The sequence below is a fragment of the Protopterus annectens genome, chromosome 1.part2 (genome assembly GCF_019279795.1).
Source record: "Protopterus annectens isolate FY-2018-M chromosome 1.part2, PAN1.0, whole genome shotgun sequence".
NCBI classification, from domain to species: Eukaryota; Metazoa; Chordata; order Ceratodontiformes; family Protopteridae; genus Protopterus; species Protopterus annectens.
In genome coordinates this window covers 1,247,253,293-1,247,267,189 of record NC_056727.1, presented here as the reverse complement: position 1 = coordinate 1,247,267,189, position 13,897 = coordinate 1,247,253,293, and the positions used below count along the sequence as shown (strand labels likewise).

Below are 13,897 nucleotides of genomic sequence, written 5' to 3'. Positions count from 1 at the left end.
TTTTTTACTGCTGTGCTTTTTGTTGCTGTTAGCAGACACATGACTGTGGTCTTATCCTTCTTTGCTTGTTTGCTATTATAATATAGTTAATCTTATCTGTATGACATCCCTACTCCATGCAAAGTGAATTGCTGTGATTTTTTTGAGAAAGTTCACCATATGTGACAAACTTCTGCTGACACGTCGTAATATCATGCACCTGACTAGGGCATACCCTGCTCCTGTGTTCTCCCGTTCTTTTCTGCCACTTCCATATTTCATATCTTAATTCTAATGTAAGTCATTGGAAAGTTTTATTTTCAGTGCCTAAATCACATTGTTACTGTGATCATCATGTCAAAAGCTAGAAATCACACAGGCATTGTTTATGCTGCCCTGGAGAGGTGCACTGTATGCAGAACTGTCACATGAGCCAAAACTTCAATCGACCCACCTACAGAAGGCATGAGAGGCTAAAGTTCTACATTGCTGCAAAAATGTATGGCTAATTCAGCGAATAGCTAGTGCAAGGACCCAGCAGGGAGGGTGTCTTGTATATTCTTTGTGGGACAGACGGAATTGAGAGAGTAAAGGACTAGAATGCCAGGCATTAGCTAGAGTATTGAATCATAAAATCCCTTCCCCAAAAGACAGTGACCAGCTTTTCTTTGACAAGTAAAGTGTCTTTATCATTGGCTCATAACCGGAGGAGCAAGAGAGGTGCTGTCACAACTACTACTTTGAAGGTGCATCCTTGCTCTTGTTTTGAAGCTTCTAGATCCTGACTGTGTCTAGCTGTTTCTCAGTTTGTGAGCCCTTGAACCCCCTGTAGAAAGCTCAGTGATGATCTCTCCTCATGGAGTGTCTATTCCTGTTGCATCCCATGCATTGCAGTGGGCTTAGTGATTACAGTACAGAAGTCTTCCGTGGCTTGTCCCATGCCAGGTGGGCCATAGACAGAGCTCACACACTAGATATGCATGCACTTTTCTAAATTGAAAACCTGTTCTCGTACATGCATGAGTGCATCCTTGGGGAACACAGTTTGAAACCCACAGAAGGTCCCATGCTAGCCTCTTGTGAACATATGACACTTTTTGCATGTCCTACCCTGGGCACCAATGCTTTAATAAAAATAAAAAATAAGATACTGAGCCTACCAGGCTAAAGAACAAGAAAAACTCTCTGTTGACCAAAAGGTACAGGTAAGAGTTTCACGATTAACATCTCTTCATCAGACAAACTAGTAAACGATAAAACATGCTGAAAAATTCTAATAAACATGAGTCTACAGAGCAGAAATGGATCCTGTTTTTAAATGCTGAGACACCACCAGGCTTGAATGGGGCTTTTACTTTAAAGCCCTTTTTGAAGTCACGCCCTTTGAAGCATTAAGAATGGATGTTTTTATATGCATTTAATAGGAATTTTATGTATGTTTTAACTCATGTTTATTAGAATTTTTCAGCATGTTTTATTGTTGCATATTTAGGTTGTAGCTTTTAGGGCAATCCCCAGACAGTTTTGCATTTTTTACATATTATGCTCCAGTACTTTTAGAAGGTGTTTAATTGGTTTTAATATTTGATTGGCTGTTATTAGATAGAAATGTAGGTTGTCTTTTTACTAGTTTGTCTGAAGCGATAAATAAATTGCGAAAACGCTTACCTGTACTTTTGGTCAATAAAAAATTTTTCTTGTCTTTCAGCCTGGCAGGTTTGGTGTCTTATTTTTTTAATTTTTGTTTGCATTTGTTATAGTTAACATGCAGTTTCCTGTGCTTGCTTTTTATTTGGTTTACCAGTGCTTTGCTTCTGACATTAGCACCTTACTGCCCTTAGCACCTTATGCATTTGGTGAGCTCAGACCACTACTTTTTCTCCTGCATCTTCTATGTTGAGAAGAGGATTCTAAGGGGCTTATCCCATGCCAGGTGAGCCTTAGATGAAGCCCACACACTGGATATGTGTGCTCTTTTCTAAATTGAAAACCTGTTTTCGTACATGCAAGAGTGCATCCATAGGGAGCACAGTTTGAAACCCATAGAAGGTCCCATGTTAGCCTCTTGTGACCAGGTGACACCTCTTGTATGTCCTACCCTGAGCCACCAGGGTTTTAATATCTGACATTAGCACCTTACTGCCCTTAGCATATTTGGAGAGCTCAGGCCACTAATACTTCTCTTTCATCTTCCATGTTGGGAAGAGGATTCTAAAGTGCTTGTTTTTTTAAACAAGGGTAATGAAACTACCTTTGGGATATTGTCAGCATTATGTGGTCACAAGACTGACTTTTAGTCCCTTTATCTTCTCCTCAAAAGTAACTTCACTACTGGGGAAAGAAGGATGAGAAATGTTGGATCATCTTATCTATGGAACCCCTGTTGAAGGTTGCTGTATTTTTTTTTTCACCTTTGGCAACATCAGATCACGTTTCTATTTTCATTCTCTCCTCAGCTGATGGGTTTGGATGTGATGCTCTGATCCTTCTCTGCCTTTGCTAAAGCTCGTGGCAACCTAAAATTCTCGAGCTTCCTCTTACCCATAATGCACCAACCCTAAGTTACCTCAGACCTCGTCTGCCGCTTTACACAAAAGACGTGGTTCTCCTTAGCTCTCAAGCATTTATAAGATAAGTGTGTTGCTTTTATACTTAAATTGTCCTTCTTCAAAGTTTTCTTTTTCTTTAAAAACGTTTTCTTTTACCCTTTTGCTTACTTAATGACTTCAAAAATATATTTTTTTAGCTTTTTCTCTCTGTTTGAGCTTCCTTACAGTGTATTTCCTGTGAAATACCTTTAATAGTAATAGCTTTTCTTCTCTACACTTTGGCATCTAATTGCCATTGCTGATATTTCTGTTGATTGTTGCCTTCAAAAAATAAAAAAGAATTCCAGTTTCTTTAGTTGTGTTATACTGTTGGATATTTTCTGTTGTGATTATGGCAGAAAAGGGCCCTGCTGAGTTTAAAAATTGTGGGCACAAGCTTCCCATGTCTGATGCCAATACTTTATGTATTTACTGTCTTGGTTCTTTACATTTACAGGAAGGTTGTGCCGTTTGTCGTGGCTGTAACCCCAGGTCCTTAGTAGACAGAAAGCTTGATTTTGAAAAGTTTGCTCCCTTTATTTATTCATTTATTTCCAGTTTGATTACCGAGGAGGTCCACTGGGCTCAGGGAGCCCATTTTCACTGGAGGCCTGGAGAGAAAACCTCCATATAACATACTAGTAAACAAAAGTAAAATTATAAATAGTAATGTGGTAAAGTATAATTGCAAAATAGAAGAAAATTATCTTTTGGAGTGACAATATCTGAGGCTCAAACTCCAAAAACAGAGATTCTAAGTTGTCTTCTCCAAGACTATCCACTTCATCTTCTCAGGTTTTGGAGCAATCTTCAAAGAGACCCAAATCAGATCCGACCTCACTCTCTGATCCTAAATCTAAGAAAAGATCTTAAGTCTGATACAACCTCAGTCTTGCATCCTAAATCTAGAAAATGATCTAAGCAGGATCTGACCTCACCCTCGAATCTGAAGAAAGAGTAAAGTGATGGATCCCGACTGCCTTGGATACAATGAGAAAACTACCAGATCCAACCATTTTCAGCCCTTCAGGATCTAACCTTATTTATTTGCCAAGAACAAGATATTTTCCTTCTGTGGTTCCGATGCCCTCAAGGGTGTCCTCACCTTTTTTGGAGCATCATAAACCCAGATCCTCCTCTTGTTTCTTCATGTTCTTCTAGAAGTCTGACTGAAGAAGATGTGGAAAGAGTGGTATGAAAGCTTCTCTCAGCACAGTCAGATGGGTGTCTTACCAGCTCCTACCCCTTTGGGTCAGGAGGTCTGTGCTTCTACCACACCCCCACTGCATCTTCCTCCTCTGATACCTTCAGCTGTTACAGAGCCCTTGGATCTAGACCATTGCTATATCTTTAGATCCAAACATTACTCTGAGTGCTCCTATTCTGTTGAATCCGGAGACCTCTTGGAGCCGAAGCTTACCTGTCGAATCAGAGCTGCTGGAGTCAACTCTGAAATTGTCGGAGCTTCAGCTTTAGATAGCTCAACTCTGGCTACCACCTTGTGGGGGATTGCTTTCAGAGCGGAGAGGGTCAACGGTCCAAAAGATTGATGATCTTCGTGTTGCACTGACTTGTGGGATTTCCTGCTGTGAAAGCCCTCGGCCGGCGCGACTACCAGAGAAAACTCTTTCTGCCTCCCAGGCTAGTGGACGCCCTGACTGACATCAGTACACTGTGGTATAAAGTGAACCAGTCTGCATCAGGACTTCAGTCTTTTCTTGCCATCGCAGCCTGAAGCAGTGTTCAAGTGTGTTGGTCGGTGCACATCAAAGAGAAGTTGTCGTTGGAAAGATAAGTACCCCATTGGGGAACTCCTTTTTTTTCTTTTAACTCAGATAAAGTAAATAATTGTCTCCGCTGTGGTAAGCAAATCCCACAGAGATTTCCACTCACTTTGTGTCACCTGTTTAGGCCCAGACCACGACATCCCTAGTTGCTGTTTTTGTGCTCGTTTTAACAGTAGGACTATTAGGCATAGGGCTGAATTTTTAGCGAGATTCCTGAATCAAGAATTTTCTAACTCGCATCAGATGGCATCTGCCTGTCATTGTGAAATTGAGCAAACTAGGTGAAAGAAAGAAAAAGAAACAAAAGCTTAAGTCTTCGGACGACAACCATTTGCAGTTTGTCTCTCTCTCCTTCTATTCTCCTTGTAATTTGTGATAGTTATGGAAGGTGTGGTGCTTTTGCAGCCCCCTTCAGTGTCTGAAATTGTGACGCAGGGTTCTGTTGAGACCCATTCAGAGTTCAACTTGCCATTGGTCCCATCTACTTCTACGCAAGCCCTTGCATATGGCTAATCAGTCGGGTCTGGGGCCACTCAGCAGGCCTAGTCTTCTGAAGAGTGTTTGTCTACCAGTGACACTCCATCTAGGCCTCAGCCTACACCAGTGCTTTTTCACCCTTCCAGGGAGACCAGCACCAGGTCATCGGATGCACCTTAGGCCTAAGGTCAAAGCCACCCTCAGAGAGGTACTGTAGCAGGGACTTCACCTAGGCCTACTGGCTCAATTTTGCAGGGATCCCAACAGGATTTGATTAGATTAGCTGAGGACCTGATTTCTATTGTTGGGTCAAGACAGGTCACAGGGGATGTCTCACCAGGAAAAGGGGATGCTCCTTCTGAAACTTTCCCAGACCCTTTTCAATCAGATGGAGATTCAGACCTAGAGGAGCCTGGGTCTGAAGAAGGCTCCTCCTGTACATCATATGATGAGTCTTATTCAGAGGAGATCCTTCCCTCTGCCACCTCCCAGAGGATTTCACCTTTGGGGAGACCCTCCATGCTATGAGACATTTTCAGTGGGAGGCATAGGAATATCCCCAGTCAAAAAGATGGTTGGGGAGTCCCTGGAGCTACCTGAACACAAACCACTGGCTATCCCCCCATTTTAGGGGCCTATATTAGAACATCGAAGTGTCAGGTCTTCGAATGTTCTAATAACGACACCTAGTAACCGAAAGTTGAAAATAGCGAGTTTTTAGATAACCAAATTCTTTCCTTAGGAAAGAATTTGGTTGTCCGTTATTGTTGCTTCGTTATTTTCAGCTCTGCGGTGGAAAGTTACGGTCGGGTTTAGGTAAGTATGCGATTGTGTGGACGTGAGGGTTAGGGTGGGATAGGTGAGTTAGGGTTAAGACACAGGTCAGGTAAGTGTGCGAATGTTTGGATGTGAGGGTTAGGGTGGGATAGGTGAGTTAAGGTTAGGGGGCGGGTGAGGTGTGTGTGCGATAGTGACGGACCTTAGGGTTTGGGTTAAGGTAAGTGGGTAGATAGTGGTGTATGTACAGTTTAGTGTAGGTTTAGATGTAAGATTTTAGGTGTATGTGTTCTATGTGTGTGGATTGCTGTGTGTTTGTGTTGTGTGTATGTGTTTTGGAACAGCAAAATTTTTCCCTAGTAAAAAATATGATCTAAATTTTCGGTTACTAGGTGTCTATATTAGAACATTCGAAGACCTGAAACTTAGATGTTTTAATATAGACCCCATTTTAGAGATAGTGGAAGATGTTTTTCAGGATCCCTCCTTGAATCCTGATTCCCTTCCCCCTGCCCACATAAACTAGACAGGTATTATAGGGTACAGGGCTCCCACAAATGCTTTAAAAAAAATCCCTCTGCTTGATGCTGAGCTGGTCACCCCAGGCCCCAAGGGGCTCGAGACAGTTCATCCAGGAGCCCTTTATGTACAGTCAGTGAGTAGGACCCTTGATAGGTTTGGGAAAAGGTATATACATCTGCCAGTCTTACTATGAGGGCCGTCAACTGTCAGTTCCATGTGACCAAGTATAAGCAAACCATTTTAGAACAGCTCATACAGAAGGTCACCTCCCTAGATAAAACTTTTCCTAAGAGCTCCTAGATTTGTCACTGCAGTTCTTGGGTAGCTAAAAATTAATTACACTGTAGTTGATACCATGGAACTTTCTTGCAGGGCAGCTGCCACTGGCTCAGTTATTAGAAGGCATGAGTGGCTTAGGGAACAATCTCTTCCTGACCATGTTAAATCAAACCTCTTGGATGCTCCTCTGGGCAAAGGCTTTCTGGCCATAAGGCAGAGGCAATTTTCAAAAAGATAGAGGACAAAGTGAAATCTATGCAAACTGAAGAGGACTTCCTCCTAGTGCAACCCCCAAATAAGCACTGGTCATTTCCCTCCCAGCCTAGGGGTATATAGAGGAAACCACAGCGGGATAGAACCTATAGGCAGCGGCAACAGCTGCAAAGAAATAGGCAGTGAACCTCTGAGGCTCCCAGGCAAGGGAGTTCTAGGTCCCAAGCCCCTGACAAAGAGCAACTATGGTTCATCCCACCCTGTTTTCCCTTCCCCCTCCTCCATCCCCACCCCCACCTCAAGAATAGGAGAAAGGCTGTCACTCTTCAAACAAAACTGGGCCCATATTACTTCAGACAAATGGGTTCTAGACATTATTTAAAATGATTACAAACTCACTTTCAAAGAGCCTATAAAATACTCAGGTTATGCAGATGTTCCACAAAATCAAAAATCAGAGGCCATTGCCCAGATTCAGATCTTGTGCTCTCAGGGAACTGTGGAGCTAGTTCCAGAAGATCAAAAATGCAAAGGATTCTGCTCCAGGCTGCTGTTCTTTTCTAGAAAGGAAGGCTGTTGGTGGCCCATTTTGGACCTGTCCAACCTCAGTCAGCTTCTCCTGGTTCCAAAGTTCAAAATGTTTTAAAGGCTAATGTTAAGTTGTCTATCTCGCCTTCATTCTTGCTGGATGGGTTCGGAGCCGATCCTCGGCTCCGACTCGGCCAATACTAAAGCTCGAGAGCTAATTCCACCGGCTCGAGGCTCCCCATATCCCACAATGCTAGGCAGTAACTCCCCAGATCTCATTTGCCGCTTAGCTGACGAGGTGCTCTTTCCAACCGGCTCTACAGGCTAGTTGCTTTATATAAAGTTTTACTAAGATAGACCCCCTTTAAGTTAGTTTTTCTGTAATAGTTACTTAATTAAGTAGTTTCTTTACCATTCCCTTCCAAATTCCCCCCTTTTTCCAAAAATTTTCAAGAGTTCTTCCCTTAGGCCTTTAGGCCCCTTCCCTCCCCTCCTAGCAGTTGGAGTGACCGTGTTTTTTTTTAGGGAATTTTTGTTAAGATAGTTACTTAATTTAATTTAATTTAAATTAGTGTAATATGTGTGTGTGAGTGATTACACTACTTTTCTTTAGATATGTCTAAAGAATCGAAGGTCTCAGGCTTTAAGAAGTGTGACTCGTGCTGTCAGAAGATGTCTCTGACAGATGGTCACACTTCTTGTGTATATTGCCTGGGACCTTTACACCTGCAGGACTCTTGTGCTGTCTGTCATGGTTTCAGCCCTAGAGTCCTGCAGGAACGTAAAAATAAGCTAATTTTAAGAGGCTTATTGAAGCCTGAGGGTCCCCCGACACAGTCCATGTCGGGGGAAACCTTCTAAGTCCTCCAGGCAGTCGGCTCCAGCATCCGAGCTGTCCCCCAGAGGTTCAAAGACCGTTGTAACGGTTCAACCATCGGCTCCGGCCGGAGCCGATGATTCTAGACCTACCACACATGCTGTGTCCTCGGCTCCGGCTGGAGCCGAGACAGACAAGTCTAAATCGGTTCCGATACTCTTGTCGGAACCAATTACTAGAAAGAAGTCCAGGTCTCCTCCTATCGGCTCCGTTCATTCGGCTCCAGCCTCACCGCTCTTGTCTGAACAGCGCCATAGGTCACACTCCTCTAGGTCCTCCAGACTTTCGAACCATGATTTGCAGAGGGTGGTGAGTAGACTTCTTAAGTCCGAGGCACTGGCCCAGATGTTACATAGCCCGACTCAGCAGTCGATGGCTACCCCTGTTCCATTAGACATTCCTCCTCCGACTCTATCGAGTTCGGAGCCGGTGCTGCTCGGAGCCGAGACTGTGGGAGCGTCAGAACCGATACCTTTCTTTTCGGCGCCGTCTGCTCCGATCTCCTCCTTGGAGGGATCTCGGCGCCGGACTTCCCTCTTCGGCTCCGAGGGGGCGAGTGGCATCGGACCCTTGTCCGACCCCGCTCTCCCTCTCGGTGCTTTGGCGCTGGTTAGTTCGGCTCAGACATCGGCTTCGGAGCCATCCTTGTCTGTGCCGGGGGAGGTTCTCAGCTCTTCGGAGCGGAGACCTCTGGCCCTGCCTGATAGGGGTGCCTTTGAGGTCATGCGAAGCGTGTTAGAACCTGGTTCTACTCCACAGTCTGCTCCATCAGCTCCTCCCTCTACAGTGCCTGTGGTGATCTCTTCTCACCCCCTTGCTTCGGACCGTAGAGAATCTGCGCCTCAAGTGTCCCCAGTGGGAATATCCTCCTCTTCCGAGGATTCTCCTGATCTTGCAGAAGAACCCCTAGGAAGAGATAGTGCAAGAGGAAGCACATTGACTCCCCTGAGTCTGTCACCTCTGACACTGATTTGGAAGATTCTGAAGGTTCCCCTCGTTCCCCCTCTGAAGATGTCTCCTTCGCAGACATACTTGAAATCCTGAAACAGAGGGGGAATTGGCCAGCCCTTAACCCTTCAGAGGACGAATCAGTGTACCTTGAGGCGTTTGGTTCTCAACCTTCCACCTCCTGGGTGTCCCCTCCCTTTGACCCACTCATGGAAGTGGTGCCGAGGAAGGCTTGGACGGCTCCTGACTCGGTGGAACCCACCCCTAGGAGGCCGGCCAAATTTATCACTGCCCCCAAAGACAAGGAATTTTTGTCCAAAGGTGTCTCTGTGGATGCCATGGTGGTGGCTGCTGCCACCAAGAAGGAGATTAGCGGATCCTTCAGTACCTGTTCATCCTCCTAATAAGGAATCTAGGACTATGGACAGGTACGGCAAGTGGATGTTTTCATCAGCGACCTTTTCTATGCGTTCGCTGAATTACCTGTGTCATTTCACTCGTCTCCAGAGGAATTTGCTCAAGGATGTGAGTGAAATGTTGAAGGACCCATCAGCTGTGGGTTTTCAAGATAGGATGAATTCCCAGCTGGCTACCCTTAATTCAGTAGTTAACTCCTCCATGCACCTGATTTCGTATGCGGCTGATGGAGCGAGCAGAGCCGCAGGTACAGGGGTGGCTTTACGTTGCCATGCCTGGATGCGGCTATGTAGCTTTGCGGACCCTTTCAAGGCGTCTTTCACTAACTCCCCCTTTGACGGATTATCTCTTTTTGGTCCACAAGTGAAGGATACTCTGACAAGGTGCGAGGTAGAAGGTAAGACTCTCTCTGCTGTTGGAGTCCGTTTTTCTACCCCCTCTAGGCCTTACCCCAAAGGTCAGAAGGGAGGAAAGATGTGGTTCCGCAAACAACCACAGGGAGTCTTACCGGACGCACAGAGTCATTTCCCCTCTAGAGGCAGAGGGAGGAACAATAATAATAGATGCCGTCCTAGAGGCAGAGGGGGCCCGCAGAATCAGGGTAGGCGAGAAACGTTCTCTGACAAACCTTTTCAGCACCCCTGAGGGGTTGCCCGACTGTCCACCTTCGGAGGCAGTCGGGGGAAGATTATCTCTGTACCCAAAAGCCTGGCTCTCCCTTACCCAAGACAAGTGGGTACAGTCTATCATATCCGAAGGCTACAAGATCCCTTTCATTCGCATCCCAAAACAGTCCGGAAAATCGCTTCCAGACGTTCCACCCAGTCAAAGGGAACAAGCAGCACTAGAAATTTCAAAGCTGCTAGAAAAAAAGAGCCATTCAACCAGTTCCAGCAGACCAACAAGGATCCGGAATTTACTCCACATTCTTTTTGGTTCCAAAGAAAACAGGGGACTGGAGACCCATTTTGGATCTCAGCAACTTGAACAAGTTTGTCAAGAAAACAAAATTTCGGATGGTCACGCTGCAGTCCATCCTGCCCTTTCTGGGCCAGGACAACTGGATGTGCTCCATAGATCTCCAGGATGCGTACTATCACATCAAAATGAACAGACGATCCAGGAGATTTCTCCGCTTCAGGCTAGGGGCCAGTCATTTTCAGTTCAGGGCCCTGCCCTTTGGTCTCACTACAGCCCCCCGAGTGTTCACCAAATGCATGGCAGTGGTTGCCGCTCATTTGAGGGGCCAGGGATTCCAGGTGTTTCCGTACTTAGACGACTGGCTTCTAACTGCCACCACCAGGCATCTACTTCTCTTAGCCAGAGACTACACTGTACGAACCTGTCAGACTCTAGGCATCTCTGTAAATTACAAAAAGTCTGTCTTGTTGCCTTGTCAGTCTATTACCCTTATAGGTGCAAGATTAGATACAGTTGGTCTGTCAGCCAGACTCACAGAACAAAGAGTAGCAGACATTCACAAGCAGGTTTCCCTTCTCTTACGACAAAACAAGGTCAAGGTCAGACTGGTGTTGAAAGTTCTAGGGATTATGACGGCGGCTATTCCTCTCCTCCCCTTAGCCCGCCTTTACATGAGGATTCTTCAGTGGATGCTTTTCACTCAGTGGTCCTTTCGACTTCTACCATTGTCCCCACTCTATCAGCATAACTCAGTCATGCAGAAATCATCCTCTCTGGTGGGTCACATCCCCCCAACTTCTTCTAGGAAGACCCTTCACCCCCCCACCCCCGGCTGCAACTCTGACAACGGACGCCTCCCTGATAGGGTGGGGGGCATTTCCAGGGCAGGACAGTCCAGGGCACATGGCAGCCGATCGAGTGCCACTTGCACATAAATGTTCTAGAGATGAGAGCAGTGCTTCCAGCGTTGCAAGCCCTTCAAGACTCTCTTCCCAAGGGAACTATAGCAATTCAGATGGACAATATGTCTGTAGTGTGGTACATCAACAAACAAGGCGGAACCAAATCTTACCCCTTATGTCGAGAAGCACTCAGACTGTGGCAATGGGCGATCTCTTCTCAGCGCTTCCTGATAGCAATGCACATTCCCGGCAAGTCCAGTGTGATAGCAGACAGATTGAGCAGAGCAATCCTCATGCCTCACGAGTGGTCTCTGAAGAAATCAGTATTGGAAGAAGTTTTTCGAACTTGGGGCCATCCTTGCTGCGATCTTTTTGCCACTCTCCAAAAACAGCAAGTGTGCCAAGTTCTTCACCCTCTTTCCCCTACCAGGCCATCCCATCAGAGACGCTCTAGCTCACGACTGGCCTCCGGGACTTCTGTATGCCTTTCCCCCCTTCCCACTGATACCTCAGCTGATTCGGAAAGCCATTGCTCTGAAGGCCTTAATGATCCTCATTGCCCCTTATTGGCCTCTACAAGTTTGGTTTCCCTTTCTTCATCGTTACCTTTTGGTGCAACCTTGGCATCTGGACCCAGTTCCAGATCTCTTGATCCATCAATCGGGTCAACTGCACCAATCCCTTTCTACTCTGAACCTCACAGCGTGGTTCCTCCAATTCCAACCTTAGCCAGGCTTCCCTTAATATCTCACTCAGAGATGTTTTGATAGCTTCTCATAAGTCTTCTACCTGGAAGATTTATAGCAGCAAATGGAAACGTTTCTCTTTATGGGCAGTATCCAGGGAAATAGACCCCTTTACTGCTCCTATTCAGTCCATTCTTGATTTTCTAGCTGAACTTTTCCAAGCAGGCTCTTCTCCTTCTACTTTCAGAGTTCAATTGGCGGCTATATCTAATTTTCATGTGGGGGTGTCAGAGTCTACTATTATGTCTCACAAACTCTGTAAAGCCTTTCTGAAAGGAGTCTTTCTTCTTAAGCCCCCTGTCAAGGATCCACCTCCTCCATGGGATCTGAACTTGGTTCTAGCATCTTTGATTCTACCCCCCTTTGAACCTGCAGCTTCATGTTCTATGAAGTTGCTGTCTTGGAAAATGCTTTTTCTAATAGCCATCACTTCGGCTAGAAGGGTTTCGGAACTTCATGCTCTGTGCTGTCGTCCCCCGTATCTAATTTTCCACAAAGATAGAGTATCCTTGCGTACCAATCCATCTTTTTTGCCTAAAGTAGCCTCTCAAACAAACCTGAATCAAACTATTGATCTCCCAGTGTTTTTCCCCAATTATGGCAACAGGTCAGAACAAAAATTGCACTCTTTAGATGTTCATCGCCAACTAAGGTATTATTTAGACAGGACTAAACAGTTCAGAAACAGACCAGCTGTTTGTTTCCTATGCGGAAGGCAAGATGGGCCTTCCAGTCTCTAAAGTGTCACTTTTGAGATGGCTTACTTCTACGATTACCTTTATTTATGAGATCAGACACCAACAATTGCCCTCTAAGCCTAGAGCTCACTCTACAAGGGCATTAGCCACATCCATAGCCTTTCAGGATAGGCTTCCTATTGATTCTATTTGTTCAGCAGCGACTTGGGCTTCACCTCATACCTTCATTTCTCATTACAAGTTGGACATAGCCTCCAGAGACCGTGTCAACTTTGGTTCCACTGTTCTCAAGAGTCTGTTCCGATAGGCCCCCCGGGAAAAGGTGCTAGGGACGCGGTCCCATCCAGCAAGAATGAAGGCGAGATAGACAACTTAACTTTAAAAAGTTATGTACCTACCATAATGTTCCATGTTAGTTGTCTTCTCGCCTTCTTTCTTGCGTCCCACCCTCCTTCCCCCTAGCCTGGACAGACCTAGAGGAGATTGTTTTGTGACCTCTCTAATCCTTTCTCCCACTATTTACCACCTCATATTTCCTCTGTTAGGTTTAAGTCACCTCACAGTCAGCCCTATAGTGGTGGATTACCCTTCTCCATGTTATGGAGCCCTTTTCTTGCTTGGCATAGCTTCAAACGAGATCTGAGGAGTTACCGCCTAGCATTGTGGGATATGGGGAGCCTCGAGCCGGTGGAATTCGCTCTCGAGCTTTAGTATTGGCCGACTCTGAGCCGAGGATCGGCCCCGAACTCATCCAGCAAGACAGAAGGCGAGAAGGAGACAACTAACATGGAACGTTATGGTAGGTACATAACTTCTTATTACCCATAACCCCTCAGGCCCTCATGGTCTCACTAGACCTAAAATATGCCTGTCTGCACATTCCAATTTAAAAGTCTCACAGAAGCTTTCTTCACTTCAGGGCAGGCTCCAGTCACCATCAGTTTTCAGTACTGCCCTTTGACTTGTCTACCACTCCAGGGGTTTTCACAAAGTGTCTAGCACCTACAGTTGCTTTCTGCAGGACCAGGGGGTCCAGATATACCGTTACTTGGACGATTGCCTGATACAGGCCACAAACCTGTCAAAACTCCTCAAGGACCTGAAGGTCCATCCAAGGTCTCCTGTCCTCCCTGAGATTCACAATAATCTCCAGAAATCCAACACTGACCCATCAAAAAGGATAGTTTTCCTGGGAACACTCCTGGACTCTTCACTTCAAAAAGCCTTCCTTTCTCCAG

At 45.6% G+C, this 13,897-nt stretch overlaps 1 protein-coding gene across 1 annotated transcript in view; it reads left to right on the top strand.

Moving 5' to 3' along the window:
- Positions 1–13,897, top strand: part of LOC122792326 (cell cycle control protein 50B-like) — a gene marked incomplete in the record, with an annotated part of 1,604,308 nt that overhangs the window by 430,571 nt on the left and 1,159,840 nt on the right.